We start from the raw sequence: 9,588 nt of genomic DNA on the forward strand, positions 1-9,588 counted from the left end.
ATAGCTACGGGTACAAACCCTCAGCCCCGAGGGTGGACTACTCCCTCCTCATCGTGGTAGTCGCCGGGATGATGAAGATGGCCACCGGTGATGATTCCCCCCTCCGACAGGGTGCCAGAACGGGTCTAGATTGGTTCTCGGTGGCTACAGAGCCTTGCGGCGGCGGAACTTCTGATCTAGGGTAACCCCGAAGGGTTTTGGAATATTTGTGAATTTATAGGGTAAAGAGGGGGTCCGGGAGGCCACCGAGGTGGGCAGGCTTTAATGGGATGTTCGTCAAGCGCTGTTGGCCTATAATTGAGGAGGACTTCTTGAGGATGATTCAGGATTTTTATGAGGGGAAGCTTTCGTTGGAAAATATCAATTCCTCCCTCATTACGCTCATACCCAAGATCATTTCACCAGAAGGGCCCGATGATTTCCGGCCAATCTCCCACACCAACACTTGTCTTAAATTCCTAACAAAATTGTTGGCCAACAGATTGCAGAGGGTGATCCTTAAGTGCATCCACAAAAATCAGTATGGGTTCCTTAAGGGTAGGTCGATTCAGGATTGTCTGGCCTGGAGTTTTGAGTATATTCATCAATGTAAACAATCCAAGCATCCAATTATCATCCTTAAGTTGGACTTTGTTAAGGCCTTTGACACTGTTGAGCATGAGGTTATTCTTCAGATGTTGCAGCATAAAGGGTTTAATGCCAAATGGATTCTTTGGATTCAACAGCTGTTGTCTACAGGTTCTTCGTTTGTACTGTTAAATGGCATTCCTGGAAAGCAATTCTTGTGTAAGTGTGGCGTCAGGCAGGGTGATCCACTATCACCTCTGCTGTTCGTCATCGCAGCAGATCTGTTGCAATCTGTGGTCAATCAAATGCTGGTGTCTGGCACACTCTCTTTGCCTCTTCAGACCCAAGACAGGGATTTTCCCATCATTCAATATGCGGATGACACGATCCTATTTCTTGCAGCCAAGGATGATGAGCTTGTTGCCCTCAAGAATATGCTGCTTACCTTTCAACAATCCACTGGTTTAAAGGTCAACTTTGCTAAATCCTCAATGATCCCACTGAATATGCCTAATGAGGAGGCTGACAGACTTGCTGCTATTCTTGGTTGTAAAATTGGCCAGCTTCCATTTACTTATCTTGGATTGCCTTTGGGAACTACAAGGCCAAGGATCATTGACCTCATGCCCTTAGTTGACAGTCTTGAAAGGAGGTTAACTGCAAGCTCTTCTATGCTGAATCAAGGCTCTCGTTTGCAGCTCCTCACCTCTGTCCTGACCTCTCTGCCAATATACTTTCTGTGTAGCCTCAATATCCCAGCCGGGATCATTAAGCAACTAGACAGAATCTTCAGGCAATGCCTTTGGAGGGGTAATAGTGATGTTCCAAAACAGTCTCTGGCTGCTTGGGAGCTGGTTTGCAGGCCAAGAGATAAGGGTGGTTTGGGTATTATTAATCTGAACATCCAGAACAAAGGACTGTTTCTCAAGCATCTTCACAAATTCTATAACAAGGTTGATGTTCCTTGGGTGACCCTGATATGGAATAGCTACTATGATCATGGGGTTCCACAGGCAACAGCTAATGCTGGATCTTTCTGGTGGAGAGATGTTCTGAAGCTGCATGAGGCTTACACTGCTATTGCCTCAGTACATATCAACATGGGTGATTCTGCTCTGTTCTGGACTAATTCTTGGCACATTGGGGGCTCTGCTATACCCCTATGTTGGAGATTGCCAAGGTTGTTTTCTTTTGTCAATAATGACAGGATCTCTGTGCGGGAATTTCTTCAATCCCAGGATCTTTTCTCTATGTTTTATTTGCCCCTTTCTCATGAGGCTGCTGCTGAGTTGCACATGCTGGAAAGTTGGATCATGCAGTTAGACAGAGACCCCACCTTACCTGATGTTTGGATATGGCCTGGTCAGTCAGGAGGGTACACTGCGAAAAGTTTTTACATGATCATGCACTCACACTTACCTACAATACAACCTTGCAAATGGCTTTGGCAGAGTAAGTGCACCATGAAGATCAAGGTGTTTGGCTGGCTTTTAATCTTTGACAGACTTAACACCAAGGATATGCTGGTTAGGAGACACTGGCGCTCAAACCAGGATGACAATCTTTGCCTCACCTGCAGTGAGCTGGTGTATGAGGATAGAATACATCTATTTTTTAACTGCACCTTCAGCTGTAGAGTCTGGAACTATTTGGGTATTGATTGGTCTGGAGGCTCAGATATTCTGCAATGTATCCTGCACGCCAGGTCCAGCTTCACACACCCTTTCTTCTTTGAAGTTATGCTAACAGCAGCATGGAATATTTGGATTTTGCGAAATGGCAGAATCTTCAGAGCTGAGAGAGCTACTTTTAGTGCTTGTAAGTGTAAATTCATCCATGATATTTCTTTGCTTGCTCACAGGGTGAAGGACTGTAACAAGCCAAAACTTTTGGCTTGGATTGCTTCTTTATTGTAAAGCAAGTACAGTTAGTTAGCCATAGGTAGACTCTTTTCCCTTTTATTTTCCTTCCTTGTATAGTTTGTATTTTACTTGTACAGTGGTGCTTTATCTAATAAAGGGTTGTGGGGCTTTGCCTCACAGTAAATATTCAAAAAAAAGTCACCCAGCACAAGAACACCTCAACCTCAGGAGGTTGTTCCTTCCCTTGTACTGTTCTTCATCAGCCCAAGAGGCAATCCACCACCACACACTGGAGTAGGGTATTACACCACGACGGTGGCCTGAACCAGGATAAATCTCGTGTCTCTCTGTGTTGCAAGTCCGTCGAGTTCGTCCGCGAGATCTTAGCGAGCTAGGGCGTAGATCGGTAGGAGGGAAAGACTTCGCGCGCACCCTAGTGTTCGAACCTTAAGGGTTTGCCGGAACCCCACATCCGACACTACTGCAATTAGAATCAGTATTTTATCACTTTCTTGTAATTTTTAACAATTGTTTTCGTGAGCAGAAAGTTTCTGTCTTTTTCAGTAAGATCAAATAATTATCACCCAAGAAGATCCTATAGGTTTTACTTGGCACAAACACTAATTAAAACATAAAGCCACATCTAACCAGAGGCTAGATGAAATATTTATTACTAAATAGGAACAAAAATAAAATTGGGTTGCCTCCCAACAAGCGCTATCGTTTAACGCCCCTAGCTAGGCATTGATAATGATGCTCACATGAAAGATAGCAACTGAAACATAAAGAGAGCATCATGAAGCATGTGAAAAACACATCTAAGTATAACATACTTCCTATGCATAGGCATCTTATAGGCAAACAAATTATCATAGCCAGCAAGAATTAGCATATGCAAGGAAGAAGAAAGAGACGATATCAACCTCAACATGACGAGAGGTAAATTAGTAAGATAAAAATTTCTACAACCACATTTTCCTCTCTCATAATAATTACATGTAGGATCATAGGAAAATTCAACAAAATAGCTATCACATAACATATTCTCAACACGATCCACATGCATGCGAAGTTGACACTCTTCCAAAATAGTGGGATTATCATTAACTAAAGTCGTGATCTCTCCAAACCCACTTTTATCAAAAATACCATAAGATTGAACATTCTCCAAATATGTGGGATCTAAAGTTGACACTCTTCCAAACCCACTTTCAATATTATTGAAAACATTATTATCAATCTCATATTCATCCAAGATCATAAGAAGAATCACCCCAATCATGATCATTGCAACAAGTAGTAGACATAGCAAAATTAGTATCCCTAAGCTCAGGGTTTTGCTTATTATTAGCACAATTGACATCAAGAGAATTTATTGTAACATCATCGCAATCATGCTTTTCATCGAAGGAATAAGTATGGGTGCAATAGCAACGATCTCATGTTTAACATAAGGAACTATAGCAAATTCATCTTCATAAATATTGGCATCATGGCCACAAGAATAGCAAGCATCATGTTCATCAAGGGATATTTCAATCAGATCATCAGAATCATCATTATCTATAGATTAATGCATATCATTATTTTCTTCCAAAGCAACAGTCATTCTCTCAATAAATTCTTTGACATAGACATTATGAGCATAATTTTCATAGCAATATTTAAGTATGTCAAAATTTTCAGATTCATAGAGAGTAATATCATACTTTTCAATCAAAGAAGCAACTTCATAAGCACCCTTAAAAGCAACAAATTCTTCAATTTGTTCTATATCATAGTAACTATAAACACCCTTTGCATAAGAAGATAAGATTTCACTTTCATTAAACTCACATAGGTAAGGAAGGTGTTTTTTAGGGTTCTTAGAGCAACAAGTAAAATCATAAAGTTCACAAAGATTCCAAGCATAACACAGCAATCTGTTTATTTAATCCCATAAGAATCTCCCTTTTTCAGACAAACGGTGACGCACAAAATGAGCATGCTCATCTAAAGATTTCCCATCAACTAGACTAGTTGGGGTTTCAGCACGAGCGCATAAGGATCAAAGATGATCCAAGTAGAACACTTTAAGTGGATCCATATCAATAGATTTTTAACAAGCAAAGAAGCAAGCAAATAGAAGGCACATGGAAACACAAACAAAGATACATACGGGAAGAAGGCGAAGAAAAAGGAAAAGGTTTTTGAAAATCCTTTTAGAAGTGGGGGAGAGGAAAACGAGAGGCAAATGGCGAATAATGTAATGCGAGGGATAAGAGTTTGTGATGGGTACTTGGTATGTCTTGACTTGTGCGTAGATCTCCCCGGCAACGGTGCCAGAAATCGCATGTTGGCGGGAGATCAAATCTTGACTTGACTTGGCGTAAGCCTCCCCGGCAACGGCGCCAGAAATCGCACGTTGGCGGGACATCAAATCTTGACTTGACTTGGCGTAAGCCTCCCCAGCAACGGCGCCAGAAATCCTTCTTGCTACCTCTTGAGCATGCGTTGGTTTTCCCTTGAAGAGGAAAGGGTGATGCAACAAAGTAGCGTAAGTATTTCCCTCAGTTTTTGAGAACCAAGGTATCAATCCAGTAGGAGGTTACATGCAAATCCCTAGTGCCTGCACAAACAAATAAGAACCTTGCAACCAACGCGATAAAGGGGTTGTCAATCCCTTCACGGCCACTTGCAAAAGTGAGATCTGATAGAGATAATAAAATAAATATTGTTGGTATTTTTATGGTATAGATTGGAAATAAAGATTGCAAAATAAAATAGATCGGAAACTTATATGATGGAAAATAGACCTGGGGGCCATAGGTTTCACTAGTGGCTTCTCTCAAGATAGCAAATTCTACGATGGGTGAACTAATTACTGTCGAGCAATTGATAGAAAAGTGCATGGTTATGAGAATATCTAGGCATGATCATGTACATAGGCATCACGTACGTGACAAGTAGACCGAAACGATTCTGCATCTACTACTCTTACTCCACACATCGACCGCTATCCAGCATGCATCTAGAGTATTAAGTTCATAAGAACAGAGTAACGCATTAAGCAAGATGACATGATGTAGAGGGATAAACTCAAGCAATATGATATAAACCCCATCCTTTTATCCTCAATGGCAACAATACAATACGTGCCTTGCTGCCCCTGCTGTCACTGGGAAAGGACACCGCAAGATTGAACCCAAAGCTAAGCACTTCTCCAATTGCAAGAAAGATCAATCTAGTAGGACAAACCAAACTGATAATTCAAAGAGACTTCCAAAGATATCAAATCATACATATAAGAATTCAGAGAAGAACCAAATATTGTTCATTGATAATCTTGATCATAAACCCACAATTCATCGCATCTCGACAAACGCACCGCAAAAAGGTATTACATCGAATAGATCTCCAAGAGAATCGAGGAGAACTTTGTATTGAGATCCAAAGAGAGAGAAGAAGCCATCTAGCTAATAACTATGGACCCGAAGGTCTGTGGTAAACTACTCACACATCATCGGAGAGGCTATGGTGTTGATGTAGAAGCCCTCCATGATCGATTCCCCCTCCGGCGGAGCGCCGGAAAAGTGTTGGAAATATGCCCTAGAGGAAATAATAAATTGGTTATTATTATATTTCCTTGTTCATGATAATCGTTTATTATCCATGCTAAAATTGTATTGATAGGAAACTCAGATACATGTGTGGATACATAGACAACACCATGTCCCTAGTAAGCCTCTAGTTGACTAGCTCGTTGATCAATAGATGGTTACGGTTTCCTGACCATGGACATTGGATGTCGTTGATAACGGGATCACATCATTAGGAGAATGATGTGATGGACAAGACCCAATCCTAAGCCTAGCACAAGATCATGTAGTTCGTCTGCTAAAGCTTTTCTAATGTCAAGTATCATTTCCGTAGACCATGAGATTGTGCAACTCCCAGATACCGTAGGAATGCTTTGGGTGTACCAAACGTCACAACGTAACTGGGTGGCTATAAAGGTGCACTACAGGTATCTCCGAAAGTATTTGTTGGGTTGGCATGAATCGAGACTGGGATTTGTCACTCCGTGTAAACGGAGAGGTATCTCTGGGCCCACTCGGTAGGACATCATCATAATGTGCACAATGTGACCAAGGAGTTGATCACGGGATGATGTGAGTTACGGAACGAGGAAAGAGACTTGCGGGTAACGAGATTGAACAAGGTATCGGGATACCGACGATCGAATCTCGGGCAAGTAACATACCGATAGACAAAGGGAATTGTATACGGGATTGATTGAATCCTCGAGATCGTGGTTCATCCGATGAGATCATCGAGGAGCTTGTGGGAGCCAACATGGATATCCAGATCCCGCTGTTGGTTATTGACCGGATAGTTGTCTCGGTCATGTCTGTATGTCTCCCGAACCCGTAGGGTCTACACACTTAAGGTTCGGTGACGCTAGGGTTATAGAGATATTAGTATGCGGTAACCTAAAAGTTGTTCGGAGTCTCGGATGAGATCCCAGATGTCACGAGGAGTTCCGGAATGGTTCGGAGGTAAAGATTTATATATGGGAAGTCTTATTTTGGTCGCCGGAAAAGTTTCGCACTTTATCGTTATTGTACCGGGAGTGCCGAAAGGGGTCTGGGGGTCCACCAGCCCCGGGGGGCCACATGGGCTGTAGGGGTGTGCGCCTTGGCCTATATGGGCCAAGGGCACCAGCCCCAAGAGGCCCATGCGCCAAGAGATAAGGGAAAGGGAGAGTCCTAAAGGGGGAAGGCACCTCCGAGGTGCCTTGGGGAGGATGGACTCCTCCCTGGCCGCACCCTTCCTTGGAGGAAGGGCCAAGGCTGCGCCCCCCCTCTCTCTTGGCCCTATGTATAGTGGGGGGAGGGAGGGCAGCAATATCTAAGCCCTGTCGCCTCCCTCTCCCTCCCGTGACACCTCTTCCTCCCCGCTTGCGCTTGGCGAAGCCCTGCCGGGATCCCGCTACTTCCACCACCACGCCGTTGTGCTGCTGGATCTCCATCAACCTCTCCTCCCCCTTTGCTGGATCAAGAAGGAGGAGACGTCGCTGCTCCGTACGTGTGTTGAACGCGGAGGTGCCGTCCGTTCGGCGCTAGGATCATCGGTGATTTGGATCACGTCGAGTACGACTCCATCAACCCCGTTCTCTTGAACGCTTCCGCTCGCGATCTACAAGGGTATGTAGATGCACTCCTCTCTCTCGTTGCTAGATGACTCCATAGATTGATCTTGGTGATGCGTAGAATTTTTTTGAATTATTGCTACGTTCCCCAACAGTGGCATCATGAGCTAGGTCTATGCGTAGTTTCTATGCACGAGTAGAACACAAAGTAGTTGTGGGCGTCGATTTTGTCAATTTACTTGCCGTTACTAGTCTTATCTATATTCGGCGGCATCGTGGGATGCAGCGGCCCAGACCGACCTTACACATACACTTACGTGAGACAGGTTCCACTGACTGACATGCACTAGTTGCATAAGGTGGCTAGCGGGTGTCTGTCTCTCCCACTTTAGTAGGATCGGATTCGATGAAAAGGGTCCTTATGAAGGGTAAATAGAAATTGGCATATCACGTTGTGGTTTTTGCGTAGGTAAGAAACGTTCTTGCTAGAAACCCATAGCAGCCACGTAAAACATGCAACAACAATTAGAGGACGTCTAACTTGTTTTTGCAGGGTATGCTATGTGATGTGATATGGCCAAAAGGATGTGATGAATGATATATGTGATGTATGAGATTGATCATGTTCTTGTAATAGGAATCACGACTTGCATGTCGATGAGTATGACAACCGGCAGGAGCCATAGGAGTTGTCTTAATTTATTGTATGACCTCCGTGTCAATGAAAACGCCATGTAATTACTTTACTTTATTGCTAACCGTTAGCCATAGTAGTAGAAGTAATAGTTGGCAAGACAACTTCATGAAGACACGATGATGGAGATCATGGTGTCATGCCGGTGACGAAGGTGATCATGCCGCGCCTCGAAGATGGAGATCAAAAGGCGCAAGATGATATTGGCCATATCATGTCACTTTATGATTTGCATGTGATGTTTGTCATGTTTACATCTTATTTGCTTAGAACGACGGTAGCATAAATAAGATGATCCCTCACTAAAATTTCAAGAGACGTGTTCCCCCTAACTGTGCACCGTTGTGAAGGTTCGTTGTTTCGAAGCACCACGTGATGATCGGGTGTGATAGATTCTAACGTTCGAATACAATGGGTGTTGACGAGCCTAGCATGTACAGACATGGCCTCGGAAAACATGCGAAACACTTAGGTTGACTTGACGAGCCTAGCATGTACAGACATGGCCTCGGAACACAAGAGATCGAAAGGTCGAACATGAGTCGTATAGTAGATGCGATCAACATGGAGATGTTCACCGATGATGACTAGTCCGTCTCACGTGATGATCGGACACGGCCTAGTTTGACTCGGATCATGTATCACTTAGATGACTAGAGGGATGTCTATCTAAGTGGGAGTTCATTAAATAATCAGATGAACTTAATTATCATGAACATAGTCAAAAGGTCTTTGCAAATTATGTCATAGCTTGCGCTTTAGTTCTACTGTTTAAGATATGTTCCTAGAGAAAATTTAGTTGAAAGTTGATAGTAGCAATTATGCAGACTGGGTCCGTAAACTGAGGATTGTCCTCATTGCTGCACAGAAGGCTTATGTCCTTAATGCACCGCTCGGTGTGCTGAACCTCAGCGTCGTCTGTAGATGTTGCGAAACATCTGACATACACGTTTTGATGACTACGTGATAGTTCAGTGCGTAATGCTAACGGTTTATAATTGTGGCACCAAGACGTTTTTGAAACATCGCAGAACATATGAGATGTTCCGAAGACTGAAATTGGGATTTTAGACTAGTGCCCACGTCAAGAGGTATGAGACCTCTGACAAGTTTCTTAAGCCTGCAAACTAAGGGAGAAAAGCTCAATCGTTGAGCATGTGCTCAGATTGTCTGAGTACTACAATCACTTGAATCGAGTGGGAGTTAATCTTCCAGATGAGATAGTGATGGTTCTCCTTAGTCACTGCCACCAAGCTATTAGAGCTTCGTGATGAACTATAACATATCAGGGATAGACATGATGATCCTTGAGCAACTCGCGATGTTTGACACCG

Source organism: Triticum aestivum, chromosome 5D (assembly GCF_018294505.1).
Source record: "Triticum aestivum cultivar Chinese Spring chromosome 5D, IWGSC CS RefSeq v2.1, whole genome shotgun sequence".
Classification (NCBI taxonomy): Eukaryota; Viridiplantae; Streptophyta; class Magnoliopsida; order Poales; family Poaceae; genus Triticum; species Triticum aestivum.